This window comes from Mustela lutreola, chromosome 3, assembly GCF_030435805.1.
Source record: "Mustela lutreola isolate mMusLut2 chromosome 3, mMusLut2.pri, whole genome shotgun sequence".
Classification (NCBI taxonomy): domain Eukaryota; kingdom Metazoa; phylum Chordata; class Mammalia; order Carnivora; family Mustelidae; genus Mustela; species Mustela lutreola.
This window is the reverse complement of record NC_081292.1, coordinates 157814400-157831139: the sequence shown is the minus strand read 5'-3', so window position 1 is coordinate 157831139 and position 16740 is coordinate 157814400. Positions and strand designations below refer to the sequence as shown.

General features: G+C 35.7%; 1 pseudogene; it reads right to left on the bottom strand.

The window, feature by feature from the left end:
- Positions 1–2672: 2672 nt before the first annotated feature.
- Positions 2673–3366, bottom strand: LOC131827946 (proteasome subunit alpha type-2-like; annotated as a pseudogene).
- Positions 3367–16740: the final 13374 nt, after the last annotated feature.

Sequence of the window (16740 nt, the reverse complement as noted above, 5' to 3'; positions counted from 1 at the left end):
GTTCACACGGCCTGGGGATAATAAAAGTTACGCGTGCCAGGTTTGAACGCCCATGTGAAAAAGGCCTGGAATGATGGCTAGGATTTAGATAAAGATTAGGAAGGAAAATAGAGTGATAGGAAAGGGACCCAAATCTGAAGAGTTTGGTGTTTGCAGGAGTGGGTCTATAGGGGAAATGAACCCAAGATTGTAAACGAAGATGTGGTTGCACTTGGAAAGGCCTTGAAGTGTTCATCCGGTAGGCAGAGAGGAGATGTTAAGGGGTTTTCAAGAATAACATTACTGACATCTGCTTCAAACTTCCAACAGTGCCCAGGACTGGTTGGAAAGGAGAGTGAAAGGAAGGAAAGACAGCCTGGAAACCTGTTGTAAAGGTCTAGGTCAGTGTCTAGGTGAGAGTCAGATCAACTCTGGGTGAAACATAATGGGAACACGTGTCATATGTGTTTTTGATGTTTCAAGAGGGGGTCATTGGGAAATGGTTCTGCTCTTCCCCGTGGAATGCACACAAAAAACGGGAATGAGGACTGACTAGTACAAAGGGGTTGACAGAGAATTAGAAACATAGTATATTGGGTCAGAGATTCTGCCAGAACCAAGTTATAAGGCCCAAATAAAAGTGAAAAATGCAATCTAGGGCTTGGGGAGAGGTTGGAGCTGGTGACTTAGCTTTAATAATGACCTGAAGAAAAATGATTGTTAGAGCCATCAGAATAGGATAAAATCCCAGCTCGCTTCTTAGACCTTCGCAGACCCTCAGCTCCCCAAGATCTAAAGGTGAAAATGTCCCAGCGCTCAGTCTTTGTAACCCTTCTCACATCTAACCACACTCTGGTGACTTGATTCAAGCCATATGGTTTTAAATGTGATCAAGCTCAGACCATGCCCCTGAATACCAGAATAAGATATCCAACTACCTGCTCAGCACCTTCCCTTGGACATCAAATAGGTCTTTTGAACTTACCTCCAAAACCAAGTTCATTTTCCCCCCAACCCTCCTCATCTCAACAAATGGCACCTCCATTTATCCAGTTATTCCAACCAAAGGTTTTGGAGTCATTCTTCACTCTTCTTGTTGTAATATAGCACACATAAACTATCATCAAATTCTATCACCTATGCTCCAGTCAACTCGGGCTATTTCATATAAATGGAATCATACCAGATGTGATCTATTGTGTTCTTTCTCCTAGAATCATGCTTTCAGGGTTTATCCACATGGCAGCGTGTGTCAGTACTTTGTTCCATTCTGTGACTGAACAATACTCCATTGGACTGATATAACACATTTGCTTTATCTGTGTATTCCTTGTGTCTGTGTGTCTTCCACCTTTTAGCTATTGTGTGTAGTGCTGCTATGAACATTCCTGAACAGTTTTGTTTGAAGACCTGTTTTCAATTCTTTGGAGCATACACCTAGGCATGGAGTTGCTGGATCATATGGTAATTCTAGGTTTAACTTTCTGAGGAACGGTCAAACTGCTTTCCACAGTGGTTGCACAATTTTAGATTCCCACCAGCAAGATACAAAGATATCAGTTTCTCCACATCCTGCCAACACTTACTTTTTTTCCCACTTTTATAACCAGTCTAGTGGGTGTTAGGTGGTGTCTCATTGTGATTTTTATTTCCATCTCCCTAATGATTGATGACATTGAGTATCTTTAGTTACAGTGGCTGGCAATTTGGATATCTTCTTTGGAAAAATGTTTACCCATTTTTTAACTAGGATGTTCATTTTTCTTGTTAAGTTGTAAGAATTTTTTTATATATTCTATATATTAGACTCTTATCAGATATATGATTTGCAAATATTTCTCCAATTCTTTAATTATATTTTCATTATTTTGATAGTGTCCATTGATGCATGAAAATTTTCAACTTTGATGAAACCTAATTGATCTACTTTTCTTTTGTTGCTCGGGCTTCTGGTGTCATATATAAGAATTCGTCACTTAATCTGAGGTCATAAATATGTATTCCTATGGCTTCTACTAAGAGTTGTATAGTTTTAACTCTCACATTTTTGTTTTTTGATCCATTTTGGCTTGATTTTTTTACGATGTCAGATAGGAGTAATCATACTATATCCTGTAATTTAGTTATTTACTCTGTTTATGTCCCATATCTTCCACTAGAATATAAGCTCCACTAGGGCAGAAAGGTATTTTGTTCAATCCTCTAGCTCTAGCCTGACCACATAGCACAGGGACATTATTTGTGAAATGAATAAATTAATTGGCCAAGGGATGTTCCAAAGGGATGGCAGCTAAGATGATCTTATATCAGTATATTGCTATGTAAAAGATTGTCCCTGATGGAAAAAGTTCAATACATTTTACCACAGTTCTACAATAATGTGCTATAAACACAATAGCTCATTTGATTTTTGTTCTATAAAAAGCAAAGTCACTTGAGATTTTTTTCAAGTTTCTTTTTCCTTATAACTTGGAGGGGGAAGAAAAGAAAATAAAAAATCTCATACAACATTTGGAGTTTGCCTCTATGTATTTTTTTATTTAACAGTTTATTATAATTTATAAGTGTCATTTTAAAAACATCATCAAACGATGCAGAAATAATATGCAAAAAGTCTGTAAAACAAAACATACTTTAAACATGTTTAAGTAGGGGGATTCTCTGAAATTCTGGATATTTCAATCCCTTTGTTATTAGGCTATGGAAGCCAAGCAATGCTTAACTTCAATGGGAGTAAGCCTCCTGGATCTGGCATTGCAGATTCCCACTTTTGTGCTGTCTTCTGTCATTTGCCCTTAGAACTTTCCTTTAGGGTTAATCTGGCTGTATGATTAGCATCTTCAAGTTCCAGGTCTTCATTATATCTTTTCTAGAGGAAAGTCTTCCCATTGACATAGTTCTTTCCCATTGCTGTGGCTTTCTAGGCAAAGTAAGCCCCAGATAGCTCTGGCTGAAATAAATATGTTTGCCCCTCATTCCAACCACAAATTAGTACAGAAACTCCAAATGGATGAACACTACCTTAGTGTATTCTTACATAACAGAAGCTACTCTCTATACCAGCTGAGCTGTGGGAACGGGTTCTTAGTAAATGAGATAGTGTTGCTGAGCTAGTTTTCGAGTTCTGTATACGAGCACTCTGTCATCTGGGCCCATGCTATTATACACCAAGCCTATATGGCTGGCAATTGGTTCCATGTTGTGTATACTTTACTCATCTTACAGAATGGATTTCTGTTTCTTCCCAGTTGCTAATACCACACCATTTGCAGCTTTAATTCCCACCGAAGGAGCTCCTCCACCTACACCAGCCCAAACATTTTCAGTCTGGACAGGTGTACCAGACAGGCTGAATGTAGTCTGAGAAAAGCTGTAACTGCACTTCATCTTTACCTGGAGTGCCCCAGAGTTTGCTTTTAAAGAGCCTTGTATCAAATTGCATCTTGATCACCTTGGATCTTCAAGTGCCCTAGAAGGACCCATTGGCCAATAACTCGATGAAAATTTGATGTTCAGAGTCATAAAGAATGAATACATAATTTTGGAATTTCATTCACTGTAATTTTTTCATTTACTGAGAACGTGTCAGATACTGTGGTAGGTGCTAATGGGAAAACACGATTCAAGCGCTCCTCAAAGTTTGTCCTAGTGTTCACCACTAGGGAAGACAAACACGTGCATTATTAAGCTATGCCCTTAATGTTAGAAAGAATGAAAATATGCAGTCCATTACTAAAAACACTACCACTGGACAATACGGCATGCAAAGTGCCCAGGAGCTGGTGCAGAATATAGATGTATGCTTGCCATTCCCTCTCAGGGACAGTTTGTTTCCTGTGGACGTTGAGGATCACTTACCTCTCTGAGCACTCCTCTCCTTGTCCTCCGAAATCTCCTTTCACTTTGTTCACACCAAGGTTGAGCCTTCCTTCACTATGCTTTGGCCTGTGTAGTCTATCTACCAATGACCTGGGGAAAAGGGAACAGACTTCCAGATTCTGAAAAGAACACAAAGGAAAATTGCCCTTACTGGTCTAGCTTCCATGAAAACAATTTATAACACAAATCAAGCCCTTTCCTGCTGAGATTGGTTATCCCCATTACAGAACTCCTTTGTTATTATACTACAACAATAGCTTTCTCTTTTTTCTGCATTAGCAAGCTAAACAGAGAGCAAGCAAAGAACTCAATTTTCCTAGTTATAAATGGCCCAGGACCTTGGAAATTGATGGGTATGTGAGCCTCTCTCCAAAAAGTAAGAAAAGAGTATCAGAAAATCCCATTTTTCATAATAATATCAACTTTTGGTGCTACTCATGTCAACCCTAATAAACGGTAAATCAAGCTGAAGTTATTTACCCCAAACCAGGGCTAACCATCTGCTGGCCCTAGTCCAGAGAGCATATTGGTTCATTTGAGCCTATGGTGATTCTAACTGATTGCTAATAAGATGTAACAGTTGATAAACATTTTAAATACTGCTTGTGGATCACCTTAAGAACACAATTTTTGGAGGATAGTTCTCCAAAGAATTAACAGGAAAGAAAAAATGAAACCAAGCTTTACTAAAATAAACTAAATTCTATTGCTAGAAATTTAAATTTAGTTTATTGTAGATACTAATAAAAGATCTCATTTACCCCATTTTCTATGGAAAACTCTAAAGCAATTTTCTTGGCACTAGGTAAATAACCCACTGAGGCCATGAAAATCTATCTAGGCCTCTACTTTCTTTACACAGTGGAGAAATTTAATGCATTTGGAAAACAAAATGGAATCCAACTCTCAGTAATAAAACTAATTCCTCTTTAATTGTTGAAAGCTCTATCTCTTCAAAATCCAAATGAGTCTTAAAAGTTGATCACTAAGGCATAAAAAGCTCCAAGTACATAAATTAACTGAACATCTATTGTGGAAACTCTTTCTTAAAGTGAAAAAAACAAAAGCAGCTCACAGATTTTAATAAAAGTAGAAAGAATAATAAAATTATTCTTTCCACCTATAAAGAATCTGGTTTTCCTCTGAACTCATCCACTTCATTAAAAATTTGTTAGATATCTTGTGTTATATTTAGTACCACATGCATATACGGAGGTGAAGGGGAAAAAAAAAGAAACTGATTTTACTGTGAGAGGGATCCAGAGGGAAGAAAGTAATCTTACCAAATAATATTAATTATTACCATCTTACCAAATAATATTAATTTCATCTCCTCTGGTTCAGAATCATCCATTTCTGGTAATTATGAAAATAAATCAAAGTTCAACTCCCTTTCAAGATATCTTTTCCTTCCCAAGATGGTATCTGGGTGCAAAGCAAAGCTGGCCACCCCTCATGGCATTGAAAAAGGGATTTTGTGCTCTACTTCCCTTTTGCTGTTTCATCCTACTAGCCTGTAAGGAGCAAGCAGCCTCTGTCCTCACTGGTTCATACTAAAGTGGTTGCAGTTTAACTTGCCTATTCTTTTCCCTCCTTAGGGAAAGGAACCATAATTTCTCTCAGGAAACCTGTCCACCCACCTGCTCTCCAGGATCTCCTTCTTTTCTCTTTGGTGTTAAAAATCTCCCATGGCCTGGCCCTGATGCCCGCTTAATCCCCAACATTAATATCGTCCTTCTGCACTCCTCAACTGGAGATATGTGGCATTTTTCAAATCCTTTCCATCACATGTGAAAGAAGGATACTCATAGAATTATTTTTGGTCCCTTTTAACCTAAATATCCTATGCAACCATTTCTGTTATGAGATGAGCAGGTGTTCAAAGAAACTATATTCAGAATTACAGTTGAGCAATGTATATCTCCAGAAATGCAACTGAGATGGACTATAACTTGACTAATATCCCCTAAATTTGTGTAATGCTCACAAGTACATGGTGACCTATAGTGACAGTCTTATTCCCAGAGTTCCCAAGAGGAAAGGAGGCACAAAACTCCATAATTTTGGTTTCTATCTCAATTATATATTGTCTTCATTTCTCCCATCTTTCTATAACTAGGACCAAGGCTAAAGAGAGCTGTCTGGGATATATCTCTTTCCCCCGGTTCTTTAAGGTTTCTATACTTTCATACAACCAGAACAACAAAAAAAATTTTTCCCCTGCTGTTTGGATAAGAACATTTTTTACATGTCTTATAATCTCCATACACTATCCTTTATAAGACTCTAAGATCTCCAAATATATATATGTATATATATACATATATATATGAAACTATATTTACATATATATGAAACTATATTTACAGTTATATCTAGGCAAACTTCTGAGACTTTGAACACTATTTTCTTTCTCAACAAAGTTTGTTTTTTAATACTATTTTTCCTTAACTTAAAATTACTTTTGAAACTTAAGCATGAATTATTACTTCTTTGTTTTCTCTGAGTAGTCCACAGGTTCCAAAGATAGTGGAATCACAAGGCAGAACGATTGATGGGATATAAAAAATAAATAAAGTAAATTTTTTTAACTTTTATTATACTGGACTTTAAACTTCTTGAGGATAGTGTTTATGATAAATTTGTTTTGGTGTTAACCTGAGTATATATATTGATTAAACCTGGATTAGTGTTTAAGGGAATTAAAGAAACATGCTCTTTCTTAATCTAATCTAGATTCTGATCTTAATAAAGACTAAATATAGAAAGAATTTTTTGCTCAGTTAAATGCTGTGGAAACTTTGTATGTACACCTATAGGAGAAGAATTTGGATGAGAAAGGCTAGAGAGAGAAATTTCATGTGAAATAAAAAAGGACAGAAGATACTCCAGTACCCAGGACTTGCTGATATGGGGAGAATGAGAAAATTGAATAGAACTTAAGAAAGAACTATTTGTTCTTCCTCTGTGCTAGATCTCTAAGCAGACCAAGCTTTCGTAGGAGAAGGACTATACTTGAGACATGGCTATCAGGGTTTCCCTTTCCTTTTCATCAAACCCTCCAAGCTTTTGCTGTTTCAGGAAGTTTGCACTAGCATTTGCATAGCTCATTGCTATTTATCCTACAGGTTTTCCCTCAAATGTCACCTCCTCCTAAATTTGTCCCTAACCACCTGATAATCTCTGATCTCCTGTGCCCAAATCTCATTATTCTGTCACATCACTTATTTTGATTCTTTTTTACATGTACTAGTTTTTCATGTACTTGTTATTTGTTCGCTGTCAAACTCCTCAACTCCTACACACATCATTTTCTAGCATGTAATATAGCTAATTTAATGTCTAAGCTAGTTATTTTATCCGGGAGAACATGGATAATAATAGTACCTGTCTCAAAGTGTTGTTTAGAAGGCATTAAGGAAATAATACATGTAATACAATTACACATAGTAATTTGACACATAGTAAGCTCAAAAAACAACTATCGTTACATAAAAGAATGAACAGATGAATACTGTTTATGTCCGTATCCAATAGTTCTGCGGCAGAGGGCACAGTCTCTGAATTTGTCCTCTGTTGGGTGTTCCTCCTCCTAGTCGTTTTGGTGAGAGTCGGTTGAGGGGATTTATAGCTGAATATATCAACCATGATCCAGGTAAGGTGCACCCTCTCCACTGATGTCTTCCACCCCTGTAGAGATCCAGAAATGTATAATCTTACATCTTAGGCTGATTTCATAGATGTTCAGACTTTTCTGGTAGATATTTAGCTCACTTTAGGGGACCGGTTGAAATAGGGTCTCCAACTTCTCCACCATCTTGTTCTTCCCCCCTGAATAAATTAATAAATAAATCAAACAAACAAACAAACAAACAAAAAACATTGGAACAACAAACTATATGTTCTAAAACAATATGAATTAAAAATTGTTTAAAATCTTTACATCTCAAAAAATAAAAAATTTTTAAAAAAAGAATTTTTGCATCCATGTTCATCAAAAAAAAAAAAATCTTTACATCTCAAACCAATTTCTCTTTTTTATATAACATCCCAAATTAGATTCTAGTCTATACAAAATGACAAAGACAAAAAAATTGTAAAGTTAGTTCTTTTTCTTCTAGTTATGATCTTCCTCTTCAAACTACAGGATCTTCCTCTTCAAATCCCTATCCTTTAGCTATGCCCTCTCCAGCTCCCATACTTTTACTGGGTTCAAATGTTAATGGTTCTGTTAATAGCCATATGTGTTATTCTCACAGGACTTTCTAGGAATAATGAGCTAATGATAAGGCACCCCGCTTGATGGAAATTACAATGCTTATTTCAAAAGACTCCGTGGTGAAGGAAGTTTTATAAGTCCAGAGGGCCATTTGGATGCCCCTCAACTATAGCACATAGGTTCCTGCTCATAAAGTCAGTGCAGACTAAACTGTGGAAACAATTCATGAAGAACTGAAATGTAGTGCCTAATTTAAAATTCAACATAAATCTTGTAATATCATCTTAATTCTGTATACAAAGTACTCCAAAATTACATAGATTTTGACCTGAGATCATTTAAAAAATGATTAAGAAATGCAATAGGTTACCCAGTTTGGCAAGTTTAGTAAAACACGATGACTTGCTGAAGAGAAATACTGTGTATTTGTAATAGTAGATCAAGAAGGAATTATGAAGTATCATTTACAAAACAGATTTATAACCCTGAGTGTGTTCAATCATACCAAGATCACAGAGACTTCACTGTTGTTCAAAAGTATAGAATTTGGAAAATCTGGCAAGATACTGCTGAGAATTGTAATAGAGGAACAATTTCTTTTGCTAGAAACAATAAGAATATAAATATAAACAGTAATTTCTTTTTTTAGCAGTAGTTGCCAAAGGACAGAGCAAAGGTTCCAAACCGAAATAGAACATATAAAACACTTTCTTCATAATTTACAGAAAATTTAAGTTAATTTATTCTAAGCCCCCAAACTTTCGGATGCTATCTTTTACTTAACTCATTAAGTCACATTAAGAGTCTAAAATGAGGGTGTCTGGGTGGCTCAATTGGGTTGGTTAAGCAACTGCCTTTGGCTCAGGTCATGATCCTGGAGTCCCAAGACTGAGTCCTACATCGGGCTCCCAGCTGTGTGGGGAGTCTGCTTTTCCCCCCTAACCTTCTCTCCTCTCATGCTCTCACTCTCTCATTCTCAAATAAATAAATAAAAACTTTATTAAAAATAGAGTCTAAAATGAAAAGCTGCTTAATATTATTGATGAGATCTTATATCTGAATATTATTTTAGCTAATCTCCTGAAACTCATCAAAGCAATCATTTTTCTTCTCTTTCCATTCTCATTCAATAACGTGATTTTATTCCTGACATTAAAAATAATGTCTCTAGGGGCAGTGGAATTCAGTCTGATGTGAGCAATAAGGATATGCCCCCAGATGAAGAGTCAGCTATATAGGGGATATGAGCCCCTTTGGTTCATCCCGAGCCTTGACTCTCAGTTGCCTTCAAAACCAAAGCCCACATTAAATTAAAAACAGGAAAGTCTATGCTGGTTCCTTTCTTAGTAACCAAAATTTAAAAATAAATAAATAATGTATTGATCACATTTCTCAACTAAAAAAATTGAATATATTCCAAAATATTTTGTAAGACCTGGATCTTTAGAAATGCTCTACGTTTTGGGGCACAGTACTAGGATACACCCTTCCAGAAAACTCCAGTCATTTAGTAGATATGATTGGAGCTTCCAAAACCTTTCATTCTTTGTAATCCTTTTCTTAATATTTTGATTTTTCATCTACACTACTTCCAATGTCATCTATTGTTCCTGTCACCCCCAAGACCCACTTCTTTCCTCTACAAACATATCTTTATGTTTCCTAGAGAGTCATCGTCCTTCACACTCAGTTCTTGTGGTTCAGTTTATACTAATCCTCCTTCTGAGTCCAAGCATTAGGCATAGGACTCAAGACAGAGCACACATCCCACTGGTGACACAAATTGAATTAGGAAAGGACATGTGATCCAGAAGTTACAACTAGGGTATTTCCCCTGTCTGGCCAGAATCAAGGATGGGCACAGGACCCTCGCAAGTCAATGAAGCTCAACCAGAACTTTTGGTGGCATTATTAAAATGTAGATTTTCTTTCTTTTGGATTGAGTTTAGTAATAAAGCAGCCTTGAGTACCTGAGAGCTATCTAACCTTCCTGTTGGAAGGACATTGTATCTAGCTATTCCTGAAGACCTCCTGCCCAATTTTTGGTTACATATATGAACTAATATTTCCTTTTTTTCTGAGGACTGATTCAGCTGGGTTTGTATCATCTGGTACTGAAAGATTCTATCAGTACATTGTTCCATTTCTTTTCCAGAAGGTCTGGATCTCATGTCATAATATCCAAACAGACAGAAACAATGTTCACTGAGTTATTTCAACAGAAAGTAGATTGGAAATTTTACCTGTTAATCCAGAGATTAGTGAAGGAACAACTGCATTAACTTGGTTAGTCATGGCCCCAGACCGAGGCTATTACAGTCTCCCTGGGTAACAAGATGTATAGTAATAACATTAATATAATTAAATAAGTGGCCACATATGATTGAGCCATGTGCTTATTCTTTAAAGACAGACATATGCCAATCAAAATAAATGCAGCAAATTTTGAACATTATAGTTATTCCAGATTTTAAAGTTACATTGTTCAGTCAACTCATACTTCAGTGATATTTTCAGTTGTTTGTTCACTCATTCATTCATCCATTTAAGGAATATTTGTTGGATACCAACTGTGGACCAGTCGTTTTACTTCTTGCTGATTGAACAATATCTGCATAAATTAATAAGCCCATACTTGCCTCTTAAACCCAATGGGTTATTTAAGTATTCATCAGTACTTTTGAGATGAATAAAAGAGAAAAAGAAGAGATGAAAATCTTTTCAGTTATATGTCATCCTCTGTAAATGATTTTACTGGTGGCTGAATGGAAAAAGACTTTCAAGTGAATGAACAATGAGAAATTTGGAGATTATTTGTCCTTTCCATTTTCCTCTAATTTCCTTCTCACCCATTTTAATAAATCATTGATAATTGACCATATTCTAAGTGACTAGATTTGTCAGAAATCTTCAGTTATGATCTTCCTTAGAACTATTTAAAAAATTGTCATATTTTTGTCTACACAGGAATTGGAAAGTGGGCAACTGTATATAACTATCTGGATAATTCAAGTCAAGTGTCCTAGTTATTGATGCAGAGTAAAGATTTTGATGATCATAACATCATAACAAATTTAATTTGGGGAAATCCAATAAGATGAAGCAGTTGGAACATTTTACCATGAACCATGGTTCCAGGAATCCAAAATTTGAGTCTTCGTCACTTTGTCCCCAACCATTTGAAGAAGGGAGTTACTTAATGCTAATAGTTGCAATCATTACGTCTAAAGGCAAAGAGAAAATACTGTAAACAAAGCAGGAAAATATTTTTGGTGTATGGCATAAACACACAAACAATTATCTTAAAATGTAATCTTCATGTGACTTATTAAAGTAGATTACATTTTAATGTGCATTGCAATTTGCACATTATAGAGAGCACTCTATATGCAGCGTTAACTGTGTGACCAGCCTGACAACCTGCACAACTGAAGATATAAAAAGAGAAAAAAACCCTCTGCTATCTTTCTCTAAATGGATGTATTTGGTGTTGATAGTCAGATACAGTTTTCACCTTTATCCCAGCTTGTTTCTGACCCAGTGGGTTAGTGTTAATCACCACGGTAGGCACCAATAATTTCCCCATATGTGGAATTTGATAAGTTAGAGCACCCACTTCGATTCAAGAAGATTCCAGCTGACTATCCAGTTATCGCTATGGACAGCTTCAAGCACCTCCATGGCTGGCCTTGTATTCTTAGCTTTATCAAGCGCTTTGCACTTTTTGTCTTTTATCTCTTAATTGAGACCTGACTGCAAGAAATGCCTATCTCTTCAACTAGGTTGCATTAAGTATTAACTTTAACTGCTTTGGGTACTTGAGGTACAGAAGAGGGGGAAAAAAAAAAAGCCTTAAGAAGCTGTGTAGAGTGGAAAATCTTTCCAAATCTCTATTTATAAATTGTGTAAATGCTACAGTGTTTTTAAAAAGTAAATAAATCTTTATCTCTTTTCCAGATTTAAAAAAAAAAAAAGTGTTTATATTACCAACCGGAGGAAAGTTTATGAATCCTCCATCATATTTGGCAGTAATAATAATCCTACAATTCTGGCCAAAAGAGATAATATTTAGGAAGAGTAAATAATTCAGTAATAATAGATGAGACAGAACTTTGTATTTATGTCTCTAGAATATTTAGGGACTGACGATTCTCCAAAGGATATGGAAATAGGTTTTATTTGAGCCGAGAGCACACCAATGCAAGGATTCGGGATAGCTGGTATAGGTTCCAAGTCTTGCAATTTCCATTTCTAAATATTTCCCATTTCTGAATATCACCCACTTGGTACTATTTTGTGAAGTCCTTGAGGGCTCTCTCTGTGCCCTTTGCAGCTTTTCATCCCAGTTTCGTGTATACGGTAGACCTTCAACTTGTGCTTAGTGACCTTAATCACATTCACATGGGGTCTCTCTCAGCATTTACAGAACCTCCCTGTGACTCCTCTCTGTGTTTCTCTGCCAGAGATCTCTAACTCCCCCGGCTCTGTGGCCCCTCTGGTTCGTCCTCCTCCATGACAAAAACAGAAGCATCACTTGGAAAATGTATGTCATGAACAAAAACAATTGCTGTAGACAATAGCCTTGAAAAAATGAAACCTGAGAAAAATGGTAATTTTTTCGTGGGACAGGGGCCTGATTGTTCCTTATTGAAATGGCACTCTCATTTTTTTTTTTTTACCAATACCTGAAAACTGAGAATAAATGCAAGATAGTAATGTTGAGAAATCCCTTCAGTCAAAATGTCTTCAACTAAATCCAAGTCTAGACAAGAAACATTTCCCTAAGAGTCAGATTAAAGACAAAGCTCTAAAATTAATTTAGACTTAAGAAGATGCACAGAAACATGGAATAACAAGACTGTTAACTCACAATACTTATTGCAAAACAAATCAATGCTACTAATTGAAAGTAAATTTCCCATATTATATGTAATTCCAGTCAAAAACTCAGTGATAGACCATACATTAAAGGGTGCGTGGTGAAAGGCATCTATCTTTACAAGGCTTATGTTATGTTTTGAAATTTTCATGTATACCAATTAGTACTCTAGCCCACGTTCCAAGTAGATGTGTTGGTTACCAAAAAACTGTCTAGATCTGAGAAGGGAAAAGAAAAAAGAAAAGAGACTCATAATTCTAAAAATAAATGAAAGTTAAGTCCAAATGAGAAGAAACTCTATCCCCCACTGCTCATGTGGTACCAGAGCACTGTAGGATGAATTAAAGTTTCATTCATTCATCCATTAATTTATTCATTTCACAAATTCCTAAGGATTTTCTACATAGAGGTTGTAACAGAATGAACAGGCTCTTTGTGCTGTCCTCTAAGCATGGTTGGCAGAGCACACTGCTTATTTAAAATTAAATCATTAAAATTTGAATCGGAAGGACGCTATGAAGAGTGTTAACTGACAGCAAATAACACAATCTATTCACCACCTATACTACCTACAAGGGAATATGGGTTTTCCTTCAAGATTCCTAATTCATTTTTTGGTCAGACACATTCATCCTCTCTTATACTCACACCAGGTCTCAATCCCTATAAGAATCACAGTGTATCATCACCAACATTAATTTGTAAAACCTACACTGATTTTGAGGAATAATAATATTATTAATAATAAGAGTTTAATATTCTGCTTTTCTATAGATATGGAGAATATGTAAAAAGAAGCATTTTTTTCTTCTATGCTTTTAACTTCAACTTCTAAAAATCCCCCTCCCCACTTAAAAGGCAAGACAAAATACTCTCATTTTATTGTTTTCTTATAGGCTCATAAAATTTTAGCTTTGTGTTACTTTTTCAAAGACTCTATTAAACTTGATACATGAGACTGGTAGGCTGCCACAAACTCATAAAAATCTTTTCAAAGAATCGCTGCCTAGCAGTGGAAATTGAATGGCAATTTCTAAGAATCAAGCTAATGGCTTAAACTATAGAAAATGTGAAGCCCACTAATAGATAATTTAGGATTTCCCATCTCCCCCCACCACCACCACTGTAGAGAACAGAACACGAGCTTGAATAAAATTGCACCAAGATCTTATTAATCTTCAGTCTGTAAAAGCTCAATTTTCTTAAGCAATGGGCTGTGGTACACATACCACAGTAAAATCTATGCTTAAAATGTTCTCCATATTTTGGAGCTGAAAGTTCTGCACCTTTTGACTATGTGAACACTTGTATTATTGTCAGTTTCCAGAGTTAAATATTCCAGCAGGAATTTGTTACTACACAGCGGTACATAATGCCTGAAAACCCCCTGCACCAATATTGCTCTCAAATTGGCAGCAAGTGAACAAGGGACATGAAGGATGCTTCAGCCCAGTAACCTATCCTTCCTTCTCTCCTGGGAGCCACTTGGCCAGCTTTCATCCTCATAATTATAATAAATTTGACATTTCATAGATAATATTGATTTCTGTATTTTAGCATTTCACCATAGGTGACAGTCTAGCGTCAAGAATGAAATTTCTATTGATCTCCTGCGCATTAATCTCTCATGTGTATGTGATCATTTTTATAAGACCTTTTACTGCACATAAATCAATATTTCATATTTCCAGCTATGCCAGAGGAGATGTCATATTTGTAAACTGTGAGTTGACACCTGCAATTCCTTCCTGTTCAGCTCCAACTGTTCAGTAACAGTCGATTCAGGGTTGGGAAAGGATCAAGCTCAAGAAACAAGGCAGATGAAAGGCATGAATGTAGACTAGAGTAATTAGCTTAATGAACAAAGAAGCCAGGTAGTGAAATAAAGTGAAATAACGTTTCTTCTGCAGAAACTGCTTCTGTGGATATAGCATCTGAGAACGAGTTTTGGCTTTCCATACTTGCTAGGGAGCTGATCATAGATTTAAATGTTTGCATTAGTAAGGAACACTGAAATACTTTTAAATAATTGCTTTTAAGAGAATAACAAATCTTGTTGGGTAAGAAAGTCACCACAATGTCATGAATGTTTGACATAGAAATGTACGATCTTCCTACCCACAACTCCAACAGGGTGCCAATGCTGAGGTAGTAGTTTTCGGCACTGTGATCAGTTTCCTAATTTTGCGAGGATTTTAGGAATTAAGTAAATCATTTGCATAGTCCCATTTTTACTGGTTTTCATATTTCAAAAAAAAGATCTTAGAATTATAGATGAAGATACTGATGAATCAAAATATAATAGTATTATGAACAGAATGTGAGCTCTTCTTTGTATGAATTTTAATGAAGTGTGGGAACCAGCAGGTATTTTTAACAAGTAAGGTCTTCATTCTAAAGAGCTACTACTCTTATAACTACTTAGGGATCCACTAAAGTACTTATTTTGCCAGTTTCAGTGACAAGTAAAAAAATTCGTGTGCATTTGTATATATATATGTAATCTTGTTGGACCTGCCTAAGCTTTATTATTTTCAAAATTGTTTCCTACCTATTACATGATTGGAGTTAATCCATGACATATTTTAAGAACTTTGGGAGTAAACCACTGGACAAAGCTGATTTATGTGGATGTTTATGTTTCTCTGTATAAAATTTCTCTGTCTATTCTTAACATTTGCTGAGAGGTTATTGAATGCAAAACTCAATTTGGGTATGGTCTAGTATAAATGAAAAGGTATTGAGAATAGAATATTATCTCATACAGCATTAGCATTTATTCTTTAAAAGCTTGCTATTCCACATATTTAGAGAAGCTCAGAACCCCAAGCTTTGTGCATTAAACACTTTCAGAATCTGACAAAGATGCTTTTAATTCAATAAAATATGTTCTATTTTAAAAAGAATTACTTCAAAATTTTTTTAAAAGAACTACTTTTTCTCAGATAAAAGTGGACTTGGAAATGTCCACTTTCTAGCAATTTCCTATAGTCACTATTGACACACTATTATTTCAAATTATATGTCGTTTCACTAGAAGGAAATGCTACTCTTGCTTATTTTTTAAAGGCCAATCCTTTTTGCTGGTTTCTGAAACATGTTCATGGCCATAAAATATGTCAGCAAATGACTGTTTTAACATGATGACAGACACATTATCGGAGTGTGACTGACTAGTGTATGAGTGACTATATTTCGACAGTTGTGTCAGCTTTTGACTGAAGGTGCACAATTTAAAAGGGGAAAGAAAAAAAAAAAAAAACACCTAGACTGAATGGTAAGGTATTACTGAAGAAGTCAGGAGGTAGAATATATCTTTACAAATACTTTAGTTTCTTAAGTATCAAAAGAATTAGGTGTGAACTTTAGGCATTATAAAATTTATTTCATTTGAGAACCAATTAACATAGCAAAGAACTAGGCAGCAGAATTTTGTGTCCTCAAAACTTAAGAAATTTGACTTGTAATGTCCAAGTTGACTGGACCTAATGTTCCTATTTTGTCTTAGTGGACTTTTGCTGTACATTTTGGCATTTTATTTCTTTAAGGTGAAAATTTCTGAGCCCTGAAATCCCAAAGCTGAAATGACCAATCATGTTCCTTACTAATCTCTATTGCTTAAGTAAATAGAATAAAGAAATATAGATTCATTTTCTTAGGGTAAAATATACCTTCAATTTTGTGAGCAAAAACTTTTGGCAATAATGGGGCATATGAGGTGATGTTCCCCAAATTACGGAGGGTGTTTTTAAAATGTGTTTTAACTAGCACTGAGGATTTTGCT